The sequence below is a fragment of the Malus sylvestris genome, chromosome 7 (genome assembly GCF_916048215.2).
Source record: "Malus sylvestris chromosome 7, drMalSylv7.2, whole genome shotgun sequence".
Classification (NCBI taxonomy): Eukaryota; Viridiplantae; Streptophyta; class Magnoliopsida; order Rosales; family Rosaceae; genus Malus; species Malus sylvestris.
In genome coordinates, this window is record NC_062266.1 from 28,802,473 (window position 1) to 28,814,510 (window position 12,038).

Below are 12,038 nucleotides of genomic sequence, written 5' to 3' on the forward strand. Positions count from 1 at the left end.
TTATTTTATTTTATTTCAATACTAGAGGAGATAGAGCACTATTACTTTGTGATCGTGAAGTGTCCTAATCCAAACTTATTATCTCGCCATCTCTCATCACTTAAAAATCCTTAGAGCTTGAAGAATGACATATTTTCTATACAAGCTTACATCTTTCTCCTTCCATTATTGAGTTGATGGAAGTTACTCTAATTGAATTTCCTATTTATGCTATGATCAATTATTTCACGAGCTATGCAACGAAATTGACAAGCAATCAAAATTTATCAACAATCCAAGCGGATATGTTCCTACTGCAATTTGGTCACACATTCAGAAGGCTTTCCCACAATTTTTAACACATCTCAAGGTAATTTGAAATATTTCTTTCGTCTATGTATGAAGTATTGTATTGTTGTTGTAAGTAGTTGGTAGTCCAAGAACTCTCCATACGAATAATATTATTTTTTATTCTTCAAACAATCAATTAAATAATATATGATTTAACCATGGATGTATTAATTCATCGACCATGAACAAAATTTATATGTAGTCAACGGGAAAGGCTGAGGTGCAGAGTTGGTTTTGATTGTCGGAATGCAATTTGTATAAGTTGATGGGGGCGTAACAATGTGACAGAAACCGACCATGTCCGGAGCATCACCTTTTCAAAATTTGAGGTTCATGCTCTTCGAATATTGGAGAAAGATGAGTGGGGTTACTATTACAAATTTTTTCTAAGAGTGTAATTGTGTAAATCTTAATAGATTGTACTCATTGTACTTTGTATTCTTTGTTGGACAAGAAAACCTGCTATATTTATTATAAATACATGCACAAAATGGTGAGAACTACAACACAAAAATTTCCCAACAATCTTCTCTCTTTCTTCCTGTGCTGCATTTTCTCTTTATTCCCTCACTAAAATAGGCTTACAATAGTTACGAATTTTTTTCTTGGAATCTCAAATATTCCTTTAAACTAAAATATCTGTTAATTATTAGATCAGGTGGGCAATGAAGCCCTACAAACCTGGGTCACTATGCTGATCATCCAAACTACCTGACTTAACTACCTTCTTCCACCAACTACCTCTATACACTTCAACCAACTTAACAATCAATTTTCTATATATCATCAACATAATGACAAGCGATAATCATATTAGGGACACTAATTCACTACTTGATAAGCTTTCATTATTATATTGGTCTATATTACCCACCCTTTATTACTTTTCCTCAATTTTTATTGTAAACTTTGATACAATGATCTAGCTAGTATAGTTTCGTTTTCTATAATTTTTCTTTTTATTTTCCTTCTAATGATCTATACATGCATTATTTTTTGTGAGAGATTGTCTCATGTACCGACAACACTACACTACGTAACACGCCTCCTACCCAATCACAAGTGATGAGTTTTCTCTATAGTGATGAAGAGACCATTATAATTGTGCATTGAATACGTCAGAGATTCTCTCACTGTACGAGGTTAGTTATCAACTAGGCCTTTTATATATTATCAAAAAACACTTATCTCTTGATTGATCATTGTTTATGCTACTTGAGAAACAAGAAGACTTATCTCTTGATTGATCATGAATCTATACAATGTATGGATGAATTCATCATTTGGAATAAAATTTAAGAAATATTACTCTCAGTCTCATGAACGACAATGATACGTAATGGTGGTTAAAATAAAGAATTAATAATTAAAGATACTAGTAAGAAGAAGAAATCAAATGTCTTTGTTTCATGTCATCTGCCGGCCGCATGCAGTTTGGTGGGCTGAACCTTTCAGAATTATGGGCGCTTCTTGGCCGGCCGAGTGAGGCGATGCCCTAATTCAAAGAACGTCAACGGGGAATATATTTAATTCACGCAGGAGGACTGTTCCAATTTTTTGTCCAAATAAACCCACCAGGTACATGAACGTTAATAAAATATTAACAAATATTCGATATACTTTGTACTGTCGACATTTTGACCTTCGTAAATGTGTTCATGCTCGTGCGTAAAAAGACATAAAAGGAAACCCTAGAAAAAGGTCACGTCAAAACAAAGACGTTAGTGAGAATAAAACTGGCATAAATATTCTTTGAGAAATCATGTTTGTTTTTGGTATTATGGTCGGTGGCATGAGTAACGCAGGTACTTCGCTCTTTCATTTTATGTGCATTGGTTTAATTGCACGGTACTCACCATTTATTAAACGTTTGTTTGGAAGTATTTTAAAAATAATTAAAAAAAATCGTAAAATTGAACTTGGGTTCTAAAAGCAAATACTTTTTTAAAGAAGTATAAGATATGTGTTTCTTACAGAAAACATTTCAAGTGTTTTTTCAGGATCCACTTGAATTTTTACTAAGGATTGGTATAAAAAACATTTTCACAAAAAATGTTTTCGATCATTTTAAAATCACCTCCAAACCAACCATAAATAACTAATAGTGTTTGTCCCCAATGTTACTTCATGGACTCACAACTTAATTAAGTAATTATAAGTGTTTGTTCTCAATGGTACTTCATGGACTCACAACTTAATTATATATTAACATTTATTATCTCCCTTATTATGAAAATTTACCAAGGGATATGTATATGCGGTCAAGCTACAATTGGAAATTCAACTGTGAATTTTATTTTATTTTTTCTTAATCTGTGCGACTAGAAATTTTAATTATGAATTCGTAATTTATTAATGTAGTTTTATATATGTTATACTTGAAGTCAATTAACAGGTTTTATAAAATATGAGAAAAGTCTTAGAAACAAATGAGATACTATCGAAATTTTTAGAAAAATCACTCAACTAATGACATTCGGGCCCACTTGAGTTTTGAATCCTGAATCCGTTCCTATGATCTATATGTGGATAGATTTGTAAATGTAACCAATATACGGAGTGGTATATCACGTGTTACTATACAAATTGTGAGATATGTGTGCTAAAAAGTTAATAATAAAATTTCCCACAACTTCTATTAAAACACGTAATGTACCACTTGTGTTCCTGTCACAATTAAAATTTTCTCCCATATGTGGAAATTAAATTGATTTGGATATGTTTGATACATATAGATGAAAAAACAATATTTGATGATGACCTTTAAAGATAATCAACGATTTTAATTATAAAGTAGTGTACTCTGCAATTAAGGTGGATGCAAATATTCAAAATAAATATAAAGTAAGAGGGGGATTATAGTTAGCACATAAACCCTGAACATATCAGAGAAGATAATTACCATAAAAAAATTGTAAATATAAGTCCAAAATATGTAGGAAAAGGGTGAGGGTTAAGATATACGTTGGTGTTGCATTTGTGCTTCATTGACTCATTTCTTCTGCTTCTTCTTGATCTTTTTTTTTTTTTAGCCGAGCGATAACATTAGTAAGTTAAATATTAGATTAGTCATCAAGAGTGTTTGAACCCACGCCGTCATGCAATGACACAACACCTTAATTTCCACTACTGTGGTAAATTGTCACTTGCTCTTTCCTTTTTCTTTTAGTTAGGCAGAATTAAAATTTTTGGTTGCACCCAAAGTACACAAAAATACATGCGAGATAATATACTTGTTGACTAAAAAAATAGTGAGATGTTACAAGAATATAGTAGACGTACGAGAAATTTTTCATTATGACGGGAACATGGATGATACACCACGTGTTTTTATGTAAGTAGTGGGAAATTTTATTTTTTAAGTTATTAACTTTTTAACACACATATCTGTCATATCTCACTATTTATATAGTGACACATAGTGTACCACTCTGTGTGTCCGTCACACTGAAAAATCTCTCGTAGACGTAGGTTATCTATCATAAAGACAAAATATAAAGAAGGTAAGGTTGTAAAAAAAGAAAAAAAAAGGTACACAAACACGTTTAAATCACTTTGATCGAGCGTTTCATATATGTCAATAATTCTAAGTTAGTCTCCATTTTCTTTTGTCCATTAGTGTGTTATATACAAACTGGACTGTGTTGATTGTGATGGTTGCTGAATTGCTTGGTTCTAAATTTTGAATGTGTTGATTGGAAACGCCGAAAAATACTTAGTGTACACATTCGTCATCGTCCGTTGATTACCGTACTCTATATGGAACTAAACCGTTAAAATGTGTTGATTGGAAACGCCGAAAAATACTTAGTGTACACATTCGTCATCGTCCGTTGATTACCATACACTATATGGAACTAAACCGTTAAACGGGATACAGCACATAAATCTCAATGTAAGAGAAAATTTTCAGTATGCCGAGAACACGGTCTCATACACAAGTATCATAATACAATCTAACCAATGTATTTTACACTTTGTACCGGAATGTGTTTCAGCACACTTAAAAATCACTCCCAATGCACAAGTTGCTTTTATTTGTTGCGAGACTTCTTTTTTAATGTTACAAAGAGCCATTCAAAATGTTACAAAGAGCCAATCAAGTTGGTATATTATGCAAAAATATTGAGTTGGAGTAAATGTAAAAATTTGGGGAGTTGTTGGCGGTAATGCAATCCTTATTTACGAAACTGTATAGAATAAATTGCAAAATAAATTCACATTAATTTTAGCAACTCCAAAAAAGTTAGAGGTATACTAGCTACCTTTCCATTAAAAACCAAACTCTAAAAACGAGCACCGTCGACAGGAATCGATAGATTAATTGGGAACTGAATTTGGGAGGGGTGGTTGGGGGTGGAGATGACCAGTAGTCGGGGTTTTAGCACTTCAAGCAAACAACAATTAGGTTAAAAGAACTTTTCTCTTTTTTTTTTTTGGGAACGAGAGTTGGAGAATAATTGGGGGTAGAAGGAAAAATGAAAGGCTACATGTAGCTCTTACCTAAATGTAGCCATTCTCTATGTTTTAGTCCTTGTCTATGTTTGTCAACCCATTAGGTCATCTCTAATGGTAGGTTAAACATAGCCCTTGAATATTTAAATATATATATATATATATATTAAGTTAATTATATTTTACTCTATCATGTTTGTGTTGCAATATTATACAACACCTTTAAAACATTTCAATCTCATAAATTTACTTATTATTTCATTTTATTTTCATACATCCGTTATAGTTTCCATCAGCGCCTCCGATATATGCCTACATGGCCGTCATAGAGACCACAAAATTTGTGACACGTGGATAAAAACAAATAAAACAAATTTTAATTATAAAATAGACCCACTCTGTCCTTCATAATTTACTGGGTTCTCCGTGATGTTCTTTGAGCTGATGAACACCAAAACTTTTCTGGCTCCTCTCTTTTTCTTCCCTTTAATTTTATCCGCGTTTCCCGAAGTCTTAAATTACGGATTGTAAATTGTAATACATAGCTTGTATACTTTAATTCACATATCTTAATAAACGCGTGAAAAATCAAAATAATTCTAATACCAGAAGTAAAAATACCATCAAATTATTTTCCATATATATGAACCAATAGTTGCAACCATGCATCCACTTGCATTCAACTATTTTTATCTTAGTCCATAATGTTATCCAGTTCTACTCAATTTTCCACATAGTTCTAAAACCCTAATGTGAACTTTTCCCCAAGAAGAAACCAAGTTGAAATAAAAATCTCCAAAATGTCTCAGATTCGAAGGACCTTAACACCCGATGATTGCGCTTTCCAGGCAAATGCAGAAGTAAATACAAAAAAAATGCAGAAGTAAATGCGTTGCCAATTTGCCATTTCACAACTCGCATGCGTGGCTGGTTTTGAACTGTCATACACGTGGCAGATGTCAAGGTTCACTGCAACACTTGGTAACTGTTGATGGTCTTAGTATTTGGACAGCACGGGCTGTCACAGCACAATATTTTTCTTTTTGGTTGCTGCATAATATTATTTATATATTTTTCACAAAGATAAAGGAGCAGTGGACCTTCTCAAGTCAAACAATTACTTAATCCACATACATAAGTTAGCTACTTCATAAACCGAATGTGCTCTATTTTCTATTAATATAATTCTCCTTTTTTTTGGAGTATTTTCTAATTTTATTTAAATATTGGCATCTCAATAGTGACAATTTAATAGTAATTAGCAATAAAAATTTGGCCCACGCCGACAAATCAGAATTGAGGGTTTTAATTAGGAGATTCTCACGAAAATATAACTTAATTAATTAGCCGACCATTTCCTTCAGGTAATTTGAAACATAAGCTAAAAAATTATTAATTAGTAAAGACAATTAATTGATTAATTTGGAGAGGACAGTTCAAGGTTAGCTAACTAAACAGTTGAGATTCTCTGGGGCCGTCCTTTCTAGGGATCGGGAGAATGACAGCCAACCTACAGAATGTATATAGTCGGCGCTATTCTTAATATAATTAATTAATTAATTATATGGATAATTAAGTTTTTGCATGAGAAAAATATAAGGAAAACTAATGAAAAAGACTTGAAAACTTTGAATTTTTATGATAAGAACAAAATAAAGGGTAAAGTGAATAGTACCAGGATTGACTTTTTTGTGTAAAAATATGGTTTTTCGTTAAAGTGAACAGTACCGGGAGCTTTTTGTTAAAATTCCCAAAAATATATGATTATCGTGGAATCTTCACAAAGTTTAACTCGATCACAAGTACGCTAACTGGCAAGTGAGTGCTGTTTAAGCTAATTGGCAGTGTTAATAAAGAAGATAAATATATTGCCATAGGGATTAATTCTACCAAAAATAAAACAATTTATACACATAAATTAACATCAATCACCCTAGCTAGTTGACAACTTGTGACTATGATAACAATATATGCTTTTGATTTATTTTTCGGTATTGGGTATACGATGCTGCATTATATATTTTTATAATGTATTTTTTTGTGCGGTTAACTATAATATTTTATGGGGAATTATTATTAACACTTCAAAAATCTCATTCTACACTCCAAATTTTCTATGTTAAGAAAGAAAAACACATTCGTAAGGAGTGTAGAATAAAATTTTTGGAGTGCCAATAACACTTCCCTATTTTATAATGTGGATATATTATTTGATGATATATACGTTGTTGATATTATTTATATTGTTGATATATATTAACATATTAAAAAAAGTTAAGTTAAGCTAGTTAATTAGCTTTGCTTTTGAACATTTTAATATTACTGATATACATCGTTGATATTAGTAATATTGTTGTTGATATATGAAAGTATCAAAAGAGTAGTGTTATCCACACACCTATTTTTACTTGGGTGTGATATCCACACACCCCATTTTACTTCTCACACACTTTTAATTTTCGGCCTTTGGATCAGATGAATTGAAATAGATCAACGGACAGAAATTATGAAGGGGTGTGTGAGAAGCAAAATGGGGTGTGTGGATAGCACACCTCTTTTTACTTCTCACACACCTCTTTCAATTTTTAACCATCAGATAAAATGAATTGAAGAATATCAATGATAAAAAATTAATAAAAGTGTGTGAGAGCTAAAAATAAATGTGTGAACATGGCTATCCAATCCGCATTCCCCTATATGACCTAAATATATGTATTGACTCGCATGCATATATGACATGGACTGCAAAATCTGCAGTATATTGATGGGAAGGAGTGCCGGTGTGAAATCGCAGATATGTATTAATTGGATACGTGGGGGAAGCATGAGTATCTCTTTGTGTATGGGAATTGTGTAGTCCAAGGCGGACTCCATTGGATATTGCTGGAGGACTCCGTTGGCTGCATATATTAGCTCAGATTTGCAAGTAGAAGATCACATCTCACTGCAGATTCTTAACTATATCAGAAAATCTTAGACAGTATGCTTAATTAGTTTGTAATCCTCCAAACACCCATTTGCATTTGCTTCGCTGCCTTTCCAAAAATATTGAATTCTAATAGAATATATATATATATATATATATATATATATATATATAAAATACTGTGGCTAGCTCGTCAACAGTCAACGCGTACAATATTTTAAAGTTGCCACGGTGGTGAGAGATCTGCAGGTCATCAGTTTAGTGTGGCTGTGGAAATTGAATTGAAGTCAACAAAAGATGGCACCAAGCTGATCAAATTGTACACCTCTTCCGGTGCAGGATGCAAATTTGGACAAATTTTTAGTTGTGACAAAAATATTGGTAGTACATTACGTATTTTTATGTAAGTGGTGGAAAATTTTAATTTTTAAGTTATTAATATTTTAACATACATAACACATCATTTATATAAGAACACGTGGTGTATCACTTCGTGTGACGATCACACTAAAAATTCTCTCGCAAATTTGTACTATACTTCACTTTTTAGGAAATAAAACTCATTGCACTTTAATTCGGTATGTCAGGAAACAAAGCTAGCTCGCTAGGGATTTCGACACATAGTTTCCAAATCCGATAAGAAGCGCCGCAATTAGAAGAAAAACTTGTATGTCACCATTGCATATATTCTCTCTCTTTCCACAAGTATTTTGTGAGAATAAAGACAAAACAAGGACCACATATAAAGAGAAACTTACTGAGAATGCTATCGTATTACCAAAGTTAGTCCTAATATGGAATGAAAAAAACGTATCTGCAGTTGTGATGCTATTTTTGACAGTATTTCAAGCAAATCAGGGCTAGTAAGAAAGAGAGAGCGGGCATATCTTCAATTTTTGTTTTTGTTTTTGTATTTTTTTTTTTTTGACAAGAAACGATAATGTGCTATTTCATTAATCAACACAAACAAATACAAGGGTTTCATTGGGTACATAGCTCCAATGACCAATAAATTGATCTGGAGTGAATTTGTGCAAACAGACAAATAAGAGTAAACCCCTAGTAGACTATCACAAGCACGAACACACAATCGCCAAGCGCACAAGTGCCATTAGTACATATATGTCACAATAAACGATAGTCGCAATAGAGCAATACCGGCAGCCACAATGGTCATTGCTGAATAACGAGGCCACACACTACTACAAAATTGGCTTAATGTGTCGGAGAGTGGCGGCGGTTTTATACTATTACTGCCGGATAAAATATTTCAGACAACGTGTTTAAAAAGTGTCAGATAACAAAGTACTATTGTCGCTTATATCCGACATTAGTGCACTACTTTCTGACAAGAATAATGAAGTGGGCCCTTATCTCCACCAGATTTATTTTTTAAATATTTTTAACCAATTTTGGAAGATATATCCAACATGACTAAGTAATGTGTTAGATTATATTGTATTATTTTCAAATTTTTAATACTAACTCTGGTGGTTATATCCAACAAAAAAATTTCAAAATTTTCAAATTTTTTATGCTAACTCTGTCGGTTATATCCGATACAATTATTATTTTATATTTTTAAATCGTGGCAAATTTTGGGAACAAATTTTGGGCTGGATATTCCCACCATTCTTTACGTTGAAAAGTGTGTTGTTAGTTCTATCCGACGGCAATAGGAAAGTGTGTCGAACAAATTTTTACAATGTTGTCGGTTTTAACCAACAATACTATCAATTCTACATAATAAAACCACTCTCCTTTTTCCTTGCGCCGCTGCCCTATCCTTCCCCATTTTCATCTTCTTCTCGCTGCATTCCTTCTCCTCTCCTCCTTCTTTCCTTCTCTTTATCTTCTCCCCTTCTCCTCTCTCCTTTTCCCTTTCTTCTTTTCTCCTATTCTCCTTCATTTCCCTTTCATTTCCCCCTTGTTCTTTCCGGCATCTCTTTCTTCTTTTCTCCCCTTCCTTCTTTTCATTTCATCTTCTTACCATGCTTTTTTTATCCACTTCATCCAGTTCCTCCATCACTCTCTCCATGACAGTCGCCGATCTCATCTCCCCATCTTCTCTCTCTAGTACGACAACACATGATTTACGTCAAACACCAGAAATGTCTCACTTTCCTGCTCCTGTTTTCTATTGTGTGTAAGGGATTTTGCCTATCTGAGGTAATTAGTGAGGGAATTTTTTTCAACTTTTTCGAGTTAACTAAAAATTTGTAGTTCCCTAATTTTATTATGGTTTTGTAGTTTTTGTGCAATTCAATCTATTTTTATGACTAATTTGCTAATTATCAAACTTCTCACACATTGTTCTATTTAAACCACATTTATTTTATCTAATTTGTTAATATTTAGTGATGTTTTTAGCATCAATTGCCATTGAGATTTTGTTAATTCATGTTTTCTCATGTGATGGATTGTTGTTCTGCAATGAAGAGCACCGAAAGAAGAAGAAGAAAAGAGAATAGGGGTAGGGGGAAAGGAGAAAGGTAACACCGACGAAAAAAAGAAGAAAAGGAAAAGAAGATAGGAAAAAGGAAGTCATCATTATGTTTTCTTTAACCACAAGCTGGTGGTCCAGTGGTAAAATGCGGATTACGAGGCTTCTTTAAAACTAAAAAGTGGAGGTATCGGGTTCAAAATTCGCTACTGGAGTGGAAGCCAAACTTGTGGCTAAGAGGAGGCTGAAATGCCTCTGTGAGTCTTCCTGGCCCCCGGCAGGAGTGGATAACCGTGACTTGCCACCAGTTGTCCCTTTTAAAAAAAAAAAAAATAATTATGTTTTCTTTATTTTGTTTATAAACACTTTGTATAATGAGATATATTGCTGAAGAACATTACCAATGGAAGCATTTATGTCATATATGGATTTTTTATTTTTTATTTTTTAAATGAGCATGGGTGTCGGATAAAGGAGCATATTTGTTTATTTTTATTTTTATTCAAAACATAAATTTAGTTTATATTCTTTTATATTTTTATATTTTTTTTATTATGTCGGTTATATGTGACAACATTGTTTTTATATCCGACGGGATTTCTCAACAACTGATGTCGTCTATAACCGAGGGGAGTATTAATATCACTTGTATCCGATACTATTTTCTTGGCAGATTAAGAGTCATATCTGACAGCAAAGGCCTTTTCGTTACGCAAGAATTGTTGTCGGTAATTTTATCCGCCACTACATGAATTTTTGTCGGATTTTTTGCTAATATCCGACATAAATAGGTTTTTCTTGTCATTTTTTAGAATGATACTATTGAGTACTTTTGTAGTAGTGACATAAAGTCATCGCGGTAGAGCGAGACCACATCAAGTCACCGTTGACAGACGAGACTACATAATGCATCACACAAAGGCGAAGACCAATCTAACGAAAACAGTAGCGCCACCACGGTGCACATAAGGCGAGTGAAAACAACTACACTACTCCGAGAAGAAATCCACCGGTCCGCTCATCACAGAGGGGGACAAGGCACACAGGCTAAGACCACCTATAAATTCGCCTGAGTGAGGTACTGGCATCCATACATCGAGCACCAAAAGGGCTAGCCGTAACCATGGAATTAAATATCGATATTATCGGCGAAATATCGCCGATAATATCGTTATTTTCACATAACGATATTTTCAACGTTTACAGTTAATTATCGTAATAATATCGCCAATATCGATAATATCGCGATATTAGCGATATTATCGCGATATTAACCATAATATCGCCGAGGATCCTCCGTCGTCGTCGCAACGGCAGCTGAAAATGAGCAATCCACGCTCAGACCCTGAAAATGAGCAATCCTCTCTCTGCAATCCAAGCTCAGACCCTGAAAATGAGCAATCCCTTTCTCCAGATCCTAAAACCCGCTCGGATTTGATGGGGGGGGAGAACCGGAGAAGGATCGAGAGACTGAGGGAGAAGAAGAAGGATGGAGAGGCTGAGGGAGAAGGATGGACGGAGGGACTGAGGGAGAAGGATCGAGATCGAGGCTGAGGGAGAAGGATGGACGGACGGAGAGACTGAGGGAGAGAAGGATCGAGATCGAGGCTGAGGGAGAAGGATGGACGGATGACGGAGAGACTGAGGGAGAGAAGGAGAGACTGCGTGTGTGGTGTGTGGTGTGTGCGTGTGTTGCAGAGAAGAGATGAGGGGCAGAAGAAGAAACAATGAGACTGGGAGAAGGATCGAGAGAGGAAATAGTGTTAAAGGAAGAAAAAACATGTATATATTATTGTCATGTGCTAAAGGAAATTGTGGTGTGTGCGTGTGTTGTCAGATCTCACATGACAATAATCTCTGCAGCACCGCTAGAAATGCCGTGTG